We start from the raw sequence: 13,170 nt of genomic DNA, 5'->3' as shown, positions 1-13,170 counted from the left end.
AGTAGACCTGGTATCACTTATTTGTAGCTTTTTTTTTAAGATTTTATTTATTTATTTGAGAGAGAGAAATAGAGCATGGGGGAGGGTGTGGGGAGGAGCAGAGGAAGAGGGAGAAGCAGGATCCCCATTGAGCAGGGAGCCCACCCCAGGGCTTGATCCCAGGACCCAGAGATCACAACTTGATGCTTAACCAACCGAGCTGCCCAGGTACCCCTCACATATTTGTAGCTTTAATGTTACCCCCTTGTTATGGACTGAACTGTGTCCCCCACCCCTCAAAGTCATAATGTTGGAGCTGTCAAAGATAAACATGACGGACATTAGTTAAAGCAGTGAAAACACATTTTACTCAGTAAGTACTGACAGTAAAAGAAAGAACTGAGCTCCATTCCGCTTTGTGCAGATGTGATCCTGTGCTTCAAAAGAAGAAGGAGAGAGGAGGGAGAGCAGCGGCTCACTAGGGTCTGAGAAGTGAAAAATTACAAACAGTTGGCCAGTGTGAATGTGAATGTGATTAGGTCAGCTATTTGTGAGCTGATAGTGATGGAAGTCAGGATTCTATCCTCCCACAAACACGGGAAGACATTAGTCCTATCCTTCCTGATGAGTAATTTCAAAGGAGTGGCTCTCAGGTCCTTGAGAAAGACACGTGTGGTAAGAGATGCCTATTCACAATTGTAAGCCCTTTTTAGTAAATGCTCTAAGGCGGTTAGTGTTGGCTAGAAGAAACAGTGGATTCTCCAGGCAGCACTGAGTTTTCTCAGAGAGGCTTTTTAATGAGGGGGCTCTGGAGTTATCCTAGGGACATGGCTTATGCCGCTAGCAGCCATGGTAGAGTGTGATCAAGCCTCTTAGTGCAGAGGTGTTAGGTGCTGAGAGTTCTAGAGCTCTCCAAACATTAACATGTGACTGTCTTCCAAGACAGGGTTTTCAGGTGGTAAATAAAATGAGGTCATAGGGGTGGGGCCCTAATCTGATAGTGTTGGTGTCCTTATAAGAAGAGGAAGAGACTCCTGAGATCTCTTTCTCTCCACATGCACAAGGGGACAAAACCATATGAGGACACAGCCAAAAAGCAGCCTTTGCAAACAAGAAAGAGAGTCAGTTGGTACTTTGATCTAAGACTCCCAGTCTTCAGAACTGTGAGAAAATAAATTTCTGTTGTTTAAGTCACCCCGGCCATAATGTTTTGCAGTGGCAGCTCTTGCAGGCCAGTACACCTCTGTACACACGACATTTAAAATCGCAGTAGGTACCAATTTTAACGTTCTGTGATAATACATTTGCATGAGTGTACACACAGACACATTTTTATTTAGAAACCACAAACAAAAAGAGTTCTTTTTAAACAAAGGATGTTTACTAGATATGCTAATTTCAGTCTCCCTCTGGGACTTAAAAGATTTGTTTATAGTTAAGCAGCATTTATACTCATTTATACTAACTTCAAAAAACGAACGTATTGCCAAAAGATGAAATGTGAATTGCTTTTAATTCTACTAAGTGGACCAAATCAGAACGTTTTTTTGTGACATAATATTGATGTATTTGGATGGATTAACTCTTCAAGTATAATTAATGAAAAGTATCCAGAGAATAAAAGAATGAATGTAAAGTATCCAGAACAGGGCCGAGAACACAGTAGATATCCAATCAACAGCAATGTCCTTCTACTCCCCCCCACTGTTTATCATACTGTTACACAAATACAAATGTATACACACACATCTCCTTACCTTTTGAGGCTTTCATAACCCTTGCCTATAACTTCACAGAACTGTTTTATGTTTTATACAGTAACTTACAAACAGAAGTGATATGTCTCATCATTTGAGAGATGTCAACAATTAACAAACTAAAATAATGATCTATCAGTATCATTATTATAAAAAGTGTAAAGTTACACCATGATAACATAGAATAGAAAATGATTGTTCAACTCTATAGTTTTTTATCAAGAGCCTGAATATATTTCCTAATCCAGGCTGGTGTACATAATTATATCCATAGAGAATTGGGATTTATTTTACTAGTTATTTGTGACCATGGTTCCTAACAGGTTCTTTGTTTTAGAAAATTCTGGTAAATTTTCATCATTTTTTATCAACATTTGGTCTCATCATTTTTTCAATTTTGAAAGGAAAGGGACCAAAACCACAAATTGATCCTCACTATTTTGCCTGATTTGTGTTTTATACATATAATGACATGGATGTTAACATACAAGAGTACAGAAAATTTAGCTTACAGTGTCTGTTTAAATTGGCCCATACAGCAATGAGCAGTGGGCTGAAAATAAGATTAAAAACAATCTTCCAATTGTAGAATAAAATGATTATATTTAGTCTGAAAGACTCCTTCAGGAAAAAGTTTGCTTTATTTTGCTGCATTCAGAAACAATTTAGGAACCAAAAAAAGAAAATCAGTGATTTCCCTTGGGATGACATCTGACACAAATACATAGATCACCCCAAACCCACACAATTTTACTGAATGATGTGTCATGATTCTCCTTTCTTTGAGTCTCCTATATGTCACAAAGCTTCAGCCAATCCAGTACTTATGGGACCTAAGCATCTGCCTCAATAGTTCCTGTCAATTTCTACTTAGTCTGTCTTAGTCAGCTCAGGCTGCTATAACAGAGTACCATAGACTGGAAGGCTTATAAACAACAGAAATTGATTTCTCACAGTTCTTGAGGTTTAAGTCTGAGATCAGGGTGCCAGCATGGTCAAGCTCTGGTGGGAACCCCCTCCCAGGTTGTAAACTGCCCTCTTCACACTTTGTCTTCACATGGTAGAAGGGGTGAGGGAACTCTCTGTTTTTTTTTTTATAAGAGCACTAATCATTCATGGGGGCTCTGTGACCTCATGAGCTAATCACCTCCAAAGTGCTCCAGCTCCAAATACCGTCACATTGGAGATTCCATTTCAACGTATGACTTTTAGGAAGACACAAACATTCCATTTATAACAGAGTTCATATCAGATTGACATTTTAAAAAAACTTTTTTCCTCTGGACAGTGAAAAACACTTCAAAAAGATGCTTCTAGATCAACATTGGTTAAGCAAAGTTAGACACACCCTGTAATAAAATTAAATATAAAATCTAGCTAAGAGATCAAGGAACTGGTGGTTCCCTGATGGTCCCAAATGCAGCAGAGAAGATCTACTCTTCCATGCTGCCCCCACTTTCAGTTTCTCCCAAATAAAGAAGCAGCTCATTTTATTGAGTTACATCTTGGAACTCTTACAAGATCATTTTACCAGGAAAGACAACTGTGCATTGAAATGTTATGCACATAGACATGGAGGTTATCCTTCCCTCTGTATTCTCTCTCTTTCCTCTGGTCCCCTAGATGCCAAAGCAGAACGCTATTCAAGGGCCTGCTCTGAAAAGTTAGGGATCACTCTTAAGCTCACATTTTGACTCTTCTGTTTATGCTGCAAGATCAGTTAAGACAGCCTAGGCTGTATATCTTGAAATATTTCTGTGTCTTAGTGTACTGTGGCTTGGTAATCAATCAGCCTCTGAAAGCTGGCTTATGGCAAAATTTAGACAAGAGGAGGGAGATACCCTTGCAGGCTTTGGGCTAGATCACTATTTCCAGCTCACTTTTGCAGAATGCCGTGCACGGCAGTTATGAGCACAAGCCCAGTCAAAATAAAATCTGCCTGCAATTCCTATTTGTGATTATTTTTTTGTCTACAAATTTCCCTTGGGATTTTCAAGGGCAGGCATGGATATGTTTGGGGCACTATTTGGCATCCTGAGTCTCCTGATCATAACAGGGTATTAATATCATGAATATATTGAATATTACATTAGACTCAGGATTAAATATAAATGTAATATTTATATATATGTCTATGTATATATTATATATGAGATATATATGTAAATATGTATTTTATATATATGTGTGTGGGTGTGTATATACACACACTGCTTCAAGCACTAACTTCAGGCACATTTGTCATAGACTAGAGATGGAAATTTCTACATTGATCTTTAGAAACAATACTGATTTCTCTATAATTCAGATTTGAAATATTTGCTAGTGAACTACGGGATAAAAACTAGGCTTGAACAACTATACAATACACCCCACCACAAAAATTTGTAATTTATTGGTAACTCACTGAATAACTCAACATTTCCATCTATAACAGGGAACAGATCTTTGCTCAGGTACTTTACTGGACTGTAGTATTATTCAGTCAATCTTTCATTCACTCAATAACTATATTTACTGAGTGCTATAATGTGACAACATTATTCTAGTGGTTCAGGAATTAAAGGTATAAAAACACTCGGCTTGCTGAGGGTCTAAATACTTGTGAAAACATTTTGACAGGTGTTCATTTCTACTTAATATAAATGACATGGCATGATTTTAATTGTTATGAGCTTGGCCATAAGGACAGTTCAGAAGAAAGAAAAGGTAAATACACAACTATTTATTGAGCTTTTACTATGTTCTAGCTAGTGCTGTCCAATAAAATATTCTGTAATGATGTAAATATCCTTTTCCTGCACTGTTGAATATGGTAACCACTGATCACATGTGACTATTGAGCACTTGAAATGTAGTGATGGTTGAGGAACTGAAATGTTATTTTAATTAATTTAAACTTAAATTTAAATAGTCGCATGTGTCTAGTGACTACCATATTGGATTGCACAGTAAGATCCATATTAAGCAATTTACCAGAAGTATCTTATTAACTTTATTTAATTAAATTAATAAAATGTACTTAATAATTAATAATAATTAGCTTTACAGTCTTACTATTAATTTTATTCTACAGATATTAAAAACTGTAGTGCAGGGCAGTTAAATAACTTGCCAAGGGCACCTACTTTGTAAGTGGTGCAACTGAAATTTCAGGCCAGGTAGGACTATGCTCTACTCATGATCTGCTAGGTAGCTTCCCTCTATGCTACACTGTATTCCAGTCATAGGAAAATTGTTACATATGTTTGGAGCCAATAACAGATGAAAAACTATGATGCTATAAGTGAAAATTATTAAAGTAATATAGAAAAAGGAAAATATTTATGACAAATGAAAACAGAAGAATGCAAAAGAATACAAACTTTCCAAGAGTAATTGTGTAAAAATAATATGAACAAGGTAATAGTAACATGCAAATTGGAACCGATTCCTTTCTTAGTGCTAATATTATGGATGCATTTTAAGTAACTTTTTGTAAATTTTACTAGTTTTAATTTTGCTTCTGTTGGCCCTTTTATATTGAACAAGTAGCAACATGGGGATAGGTGGAGACAAGCAGAGAAATGCATTTGTCTGTCTTTCAAGTTAAGATAGGCCTAGGACTGACTAGGAGTTTGCAAACATTATTGCAAGGCTATCCTATAGCTTCCTATTTTCCTTGCTAACAAATTCTCAAATTTCTTCAAGAGGAAAACGGCATCCAATTCCATGGAACTGAACAGTTGTATCCAAGCCAGTTATGACTCTCATTCTTCTTTGCCATCTCCTTATTTTTCCCAATTACACTTGGACCCAGAGATTATCTGATTGTAGCTAACTGGACATAAAGAGAGACTAGTGGGGGAACCTAAAAAAGGATTTTGCTTCTCAACGAAAAGAAAGCCCCTTTCTACCTGCCTTCCTCTCTTCCTGTTCAGAATGTGATTTGCTTGGAGCTGAAACCGCCATTTTGTGCCCACAAGAAAGGACTATAGACGAACAAAAATACTCTTATCCCTGATATAGTTGAGATGTTGTTCAAAAAAAAAAAAAAAGAGGAAAAAAGATATATTTCAATAATTTGTATGTAATTTAATTTTTTCTTTTTTTTAAAGCCACTTTTTGTAGAGTGTTCTGTTACCTGCAGCTTAAAACTGTTATAGATTCAAGTTCCCCTGCCTCACAAGCTGTGGTTTCCATTGTGTAGAAGATACATGAAGTTGGGAGGCTGGGTATTACCTTGCCTCTGCGGTACAGGCTTTCCATAAATCTCCGTAAAAGACAGAGTCTCCATGCAAACCATCAGACCACAGCAGAAAAGACTTGCTAACCAGCATAGTTAAAATCTATAAAGCAGCAGGGACCTAAAAGATCCACAAATGCCTATTTTTAAATTCTGCTCTCTAACATGAATATATTAAAGTTGCTGAAGTCTCTCTACAGATGATATTTGGGCTGGCATTTCTGTAAGTGGAAGAGATTATCTTTTGCTTACAATTTGTCACTTCTAACTGACTGTAGATCACAGCAGTTTAGAAGCTTAACCCCTTTCAGTTAGGCTTTCTTCCAGCATTTACAAAAATCCTTTCAGCAGCCTGATGAGACTAGCAGCAGCAAAGCAATTAGGTGTAATCCCAAACATCAGCAGGCCAAGCCAGACCAATAAATGCTTTCTCCTATTTGAGTCACACGCAGCTCAAAAGTCTCATTTAAGGTCCTGACAAAGTGAGAAGAATGGAAGATCCTTCAAATTATATACACTGAAATTCAACTCTAAATACTTCCTTCCAATTCTCATGGCAAATACTGGCAGTCAGTGTCAGCGAAACTTAGTGCAATAAAGTTATTTTGTGTCTGGATTCATTGGCACAAAATAACTGAAAATTGGATCTCAGTTCAATTTAGGAAACATTTCACAAATGCCTACTGGTCCTAAGTGCTCTCAAAAGTTGGACAGAAAGATATGCCCTCAAATATCTCATAGTCTAGGGGCAGGTTGTAATCTTTTTCTTCAATACTGCATACACTGTTTTATCACAGATTCATAGTATCACAGACCTTAGCGTTTGAAGAAACCTATGGCAAGACATATTTTCATTGATAACTAGTCTTTGTTAATTTCTGAGGTACTGTTAAATAAGTAAACAACCCATAAGAATTTGGTTATCTTCCAAAGCATGAAGTGGAGAATTTTCTGACCTGAGCCAGTGGAGTACAATCTAAATTAATAACCACAATAATGACGAGGCAGGCTTAGGTTTCGTGATATCACACAATGTACTGGAATTTTACAAATCCCCCTCTCCTTTTCTTTGGCTATATAGCCACAGAATCCTACCCTTCTGCCCAATCAAATGAAACAGTTTTTGATCACCAGGTAACGTTCTGCAAGTAGCTTTTTGTAAGCAAGAAAACTATGTTTTACTAATTGTGTTTTGTACTGATTTCAAGGTGATTGAGCTTTTTGATGTTCTTCCTTACACTCGTTATGAAGAAGCTCACACATGTGCATGCTCTCTTTCAACTCTCTCCAACAAAAGTGCAGAAACTACAAGTCCTCCATTTCATAAAGGTCAATAATGACACCCAAGTGACAACTCTGGGTCTCTGGGAAACAGGTGTCAAAAGGAAAATAAAAATGCAAGAGTTATTGGAAGTAATTCCTGTGAGGGAAAAAGAGAGAAAAGGCAAGAATAGTCAGGGGAAGACTCTTCACTGTGATGTTGGTCTCACACTTGTAAAAGGAAGGGAAGGAAGCAGGACGGGACAGGAAGACCCTCAGACTGCAGTGCAGCTCTGTGCAGGTCTCAGCTAGCCACCAGGAAGTTTCATGCAAAGATTGCCCATAAGAAGGAAAGAGCCAAAGTGACCACAAATGGTAAGCCCTTGGATCCCCAGGATGCTTAGTCATTGGCTAGAGACTGCCCAGGAAGTGTGTGGCCTTGAACTGAAAGCCAAGACGAAGTGCTGGGACTCAGCTAACTACCCTCCTTGTAGCAGATTCTCTTTCAAAAGATGTGAGTGGCTCACTTTCAAGGCTGCAGTCATGGACTGGTAATGACTGTTAACCTTTTTCCTTCAGATATTTGGCAGTTTTCTAATAGACCTGTATGTCCACACAATTTCACTTAATGCAATATATTTATTTAATGCAATTCTTCAAATGCTACCCTAATGAATTGGCACCATTGTTTTTTAGGACCGACCATCTTTTATCACAATGTGCACCATGGAGAAATCCGTCATTAAACAGCTGATGCTGCCATTTTATCCCAGGAATACATTTGAGAATTGAAAATCTTACATGCAAAATATAGAGCTAAATTCTGGTCGTGTAACTTAGGCCCTAAAAGGGAATCAGATGCTTGAACAATATCACCAGGACACGGTGACATGGCTTACTTTTCCCCCATCCTTCTCTTAGAGCTTTCATTCTCCACGTGGGTTTGAAATTTTGCCAGTTACTTCATTTGGCTGGACACGATTCAAACCCTAATGCCTGAGATGAGAGGGAGGGTTTGTTGGATGTGGAACAGACATCCCCCAAATTATAACATTGCCTCTATACTATGTCACAGGACAGTTTTTAAAATAGCATCCAGCAAGTTATATCACCTTACTGTAAGAATTATTATGACTTTCTTGGGGTGCCTGGGTGGCTCAGTCATTAAGCGTCTGCCTTCGGCTCAGGTCATGATCCTGGGATCCTGGGATCGATCCCCGCATCGGGCTCCCTGCTCCGTGGGAAGCCTGCTTCTCCCTCTCCCACTCCCCCTGCTTGTGTTCCCTCTCTTGCTGTCTCTCTCTCTCTCTGTCAAATAAATAAATAAAATCTTTCAAAACAAAAGAATTATTATGACTTTATCTATTTGATACTATCATACTATAAAGTTGAGTAGTTACATCTCCTCCAATTTTTTCTTAAATTACCTTTAGTTTTATATCAACAAATAGACTAAAAAATTCAATTTTTTAATGTTCTCTTAATACAAAACCAAAACACAAATGAAAAAGACTTGAAATTACAAACTAAACTAAAAAATACTATGCCAGAACCATATTTAAATTTAATATTTAATTTTACATGATAATAAAATAATAATTAAAGATCTATTTGAGGGGTGCCTGGGTGGCTCAGTTGGTTAAGCATCTGCTTTCAGCTCAGGTCGTGATCTCAGGATCCTGGGATCAAGCCCAATGTAGGGCCCCCTGCTCAGTGGGGAGCCTGCTTCTCCTTCTCCCTTGCCCTCTGCCCCTGACCCCCTCATGTGTGCTCTGTCTCTCTCTCAAACAAATAAAATCTTAAAAAACAATAAAATAAAATATCTACTTGAAAAGGCAGCTAGCCTTATGCCATTTAAAGTAGAAATAATGATGATCAGTTTTAATATCTCAAAAAGTGAACTGTCAATAACTGTAGCTAAAAAGAAAATGTCTTCTGTAGGTCTGATAATTTTATAAAAATCATATAAGTGTGATATCAGAAATAATGTTACAATGATTTCTAAAACCAAAGCTGTGGCTACATATTGAAATAGATCATATAGTTCTATTTTTTTAATAAGAAAGTATAGTGGTTATTATTTAATAATAAATTGGAAATTGTTTCTGAGCCTTACAAAAATTATATCATACCCTATAAATCATATATATGATACATATGTGCTATAATGGATATGTGTGTATGGGTATAGTATATATGTATATTACAAACACACACACACATATATATGTATGAGATTATATATAAAGTTTTTTAATGCAATGAAAGAAATTTTATTGGCCTAGGGGATTTGTGGGAAACACAGGCCCTGAGCCAAGGTGGCACAAGCCATGCTTAAGGTACCCTCTCAGGTTCAGTGCCCACCAAGGAAGCAGCTGGGACGGACAAAGATGCAGTCAGGAATCCCACTGGCATGATCCAGGGCCTCATCCCAAGGACTGTGCCATGGCTCTAACAGGGACAGCCTCCTCTGGAATGACTGGGGCTCCTTGGGCACACGCTGTACACCCACCACTGTCCAGGCTGGTCAATGTAGATAACGAAGGTGATGGTCACAGAGTCAGGGGGACAGCCCAGATTCCAGGTGGTAGAGGTGCTCCTTCCAGGGGTACCCACATTTTGCCAGTTTAACTATCTCCACATTTGGGTTCACCTGGAATTGCTGGGCCAAGGCCTCTTCAACCAAGGGTATACATATGTATACAATACATGCTTTGTTTGAATTGACTTTTCATTCAAATTTTCCCAGCATTTTCAATTCTAGCTCTATTCTATTCTAGACTGGGAGAAAATCTTGTTCATGATCATCAAGAGTTGAATAAGAATGTTCATGGAAGAGTTGTCTTTAATAGCAAAAAACAAAACAAAACAAAACACATATACATGCACACAAACTCAAACAAAAACAAATGAGCAAACAAAACAAAACAAAACAAAACACTGGAAGCAACTCAAATGTCTATTTTTCTCTCTCCTTAATTTTTAGCTTTGCTATTTCCTATTTGGATTTCCAATTTTTTTCTTCCTTAAAACTTACAGCATTATATCACACTGTATTAATATGATTTTAGGCACAATAATATAGATCTCAAAACGTGTCAGACTGCATATAAATGTCTGATATATACACAAAATATAGGGCCAGGAACAGATGAGAAAGTTGGTAAAAGGTAATAAAATATAGTGGAAAAATGAGACTTGGAATAAGAATTTATGGGTGGGCAGTCATAGCCAGGGGATTTACAGAAGCCCCCTGAGTCTCATTTTCCTCATCTGGAATATGGGGATAAGATATAAATAATGCCATTCATGCCTGTTTCCACAGAGTTATTTTGAGAATCAAATACATTACCATATGTGAATGAGCCCTTAAACTCTTAAGTTCTGTATTAAAAATGGGATGCTGCCTTCTTTTTAAAAAAAAAAAAAAAGAAGAAGAAGATAGCAGGAAGGGAAGAATGAAGGGGGGAAAATCAGAGGGGGAGATGAACCATGAGAGACGATGGACTCTGAAAACAAACTGAGGGTTCTAGAGGGGAGGGGGGTGGGAGGATGGGTTAGCCTGGTGATGGGTATTAAAGAGGGCACGTTCTGCATGGAGCACTGGGTGTTATACGCAAACAATGAATCATGGAACACTACATCAAAAACTAATGATGTAATGTATGGTGATTAATAAAATATAAATAACATAATAAAAAAAAAAGATAGACTTAGTAAAAAAAAAAAAGAAATGTACAGTAAGAAAGGAAATATTCTGATATTAAATTAGCAGGACCAGATAAACAATGGGAAACACTAGCCCTGGAAATTTAAGTTAGAGATGTAGCTCCAACAAGTTGGAGAGAACATTTCAAGTTATGAGACTCAACTGACAGCCTAGTAGACTGGGACTGCCAAACAGGGAAGGAAAACTAATTTCTGGCTAGATGGTAGAGACATAAATCCACTCATGTTTGGAAATTAAGCCATGCCCAGAGGTATGTTACTTCACTTCAGAAAGCACACAGAGGGTAAGGCTAAATTAGCAAACATTTTGTTAGACATATTGTAGAAATGGAGCAGAGACTGAATAAAGGATTGGAAGATATAAAAATGTATCTCTCACAGGGTGTGTGCAATATTGGAGAAGAAATATGAAAGCTTTTGCTAAGTGCTTCCTCCCACGAATCCATCTGTTAAGGTCATTAATACTCATTGTTGTAATAAACAAACTTTCAGTTTTCAGTGATTTAATACAGTCCAGTGCAGGTTAGGGTATGTTCCTCTTCTTTTTGTCTACATCATATAAACTAGATGCACTGGGAACTGTCATAGCAGTGGAAGAGAGGGATAGAAGCGTTATCCTCAGTCTTAACTGTATGATCATAGAAGTAACACACATTAGTTTTGCTCACAGTCTACTGGCCATGTCTAACCACACAGCCACAACCTAATTGCAAATATGTCAGGGAAATGAGTTGAGAGCATACAAATATTTGGTGAGCACAAGTCATATTTCTAGAACTAGTAAGTATATCCTTTTGCTCCTTTCTTCAAGTAACTCTCCCGTAAGGAGTCAGCACAAAACCCCACACAGACATTGCACCCTGAGCGTCTAGTCTCTGAGTGTGAGCAGGAGGGTCTCCATCAGAATGGGTGTGGCACATCACCTTCTTGAAATTGCTGGGTAATGAGGCCAGTTATATTACCCTCCACATCAGTGTTGACACAGGATAACTGAAATACACACTCTTCTTTCTTGGAAGGGGAAGAATGGTAAAAACAGTAGCTGCTGGAACATAACAAGTCTCACTGGGAAAATGTTAAAAGGAACCCCTCCTCTGGGGATTGGGGAGGTACTCCTTTGACTGGCCCTGATTCTTCTCTCTGAGAAGTTCTTATTTATTAATTTTCCCTTGGCTCTTCCTTCTTCATCCATTTACTTTCTCAGCCATAATCTATGGGTTTTGTGGAGTATGACCATCTTGAAATTATACAATGCTTAGCTCACTTTCTGCTCTCAGGTTAGAATTCCAAGGTCTTTTAAAAAAAATCTTACACAGGGGCACCTGGGTGGCTCAGTCAGTTAAGCAACTGACTCTTGATTTCAGCTCAGGTCATGATCTCAGGGTCATGAGATCAAGCCCTGGGTCAGGCTCTGCACTCAGCGTGGAGTCTGCTTGAGATCCTCTCTCCCTCCCCCTCTCACCTAGTCTCTCTCTCCCCCCCCAAATAAATAAACAAATAAACAAACAAATAAATAAAATCTTTAAAAAAAAATTTACACAGCCAAAAGGGGCCTGGGAAAGCTCGGTTAGCACATTGACATTTATTGAACAAAAGCCTCAGGTATAAGGAATTTATGATCTAGGATAGAATGTAAAATATGTGGTCAAACATCCACAATATAAAGCATAACTAAACAAAGCATCATGGGCATTCAAAGAAAAAGGAGAAATCAATCCAAATGGAAATACTGAGTTTAGTAAATTGGCCCATAACATTATAACCTGCCTTTCCCTCTTTAAGCCCTTCCACAAATTCTACACCAGAACAATTATAGTTTCCCAAAGTTATTACTCTTTGCTATTTTGTCTCTTTCTGTGACTCTGCGTAGGTTAATTCTTCTGCTTAGACTTTTCCTGTCACCGACCACCTGACAAATTCCTACTCATTCTGTAAAACTCATCTCAAGTGAATACTCTTCAGTGATGTCATCCCTGACCAGGGCAGATTACCCTCCTTTGTTCCTGAATAGTATTTTGCTTTCTTTTGTTTTTACTCCAAGAGTTAAGTATGAAAATAGTACATCCAGGGAAGTTAATGCATACTTTGAAGCATTGTTCTCAGTCTTTTCTCCTTAGACATATTTTGCCTTATTTATTTTATGTGGTTATAATTACACTTCATATACAGTGGTATATCTCAATATTTCTTCAGTTAGCCACAATAATATAAAGTTTTATT

Source organism: Halichoerus grypus, chromosome 1 (genome assembly GCF_964656455.1).
Source record: "Halichoerus grypus chromosome 1, mHalGry1.hap1.1, whole genome shotgun sequence".
In the NCBI taxonomy this organism is placed as follows: domain Eukaryota; kingdom Metazoa; phylum Chordata; class Mammalia; order Carnivora; family Phocidae; genus Halichoerus; species Halichoerus grypus.
This window is presented reverse-complemented; position numbering follows the sequence as displayed.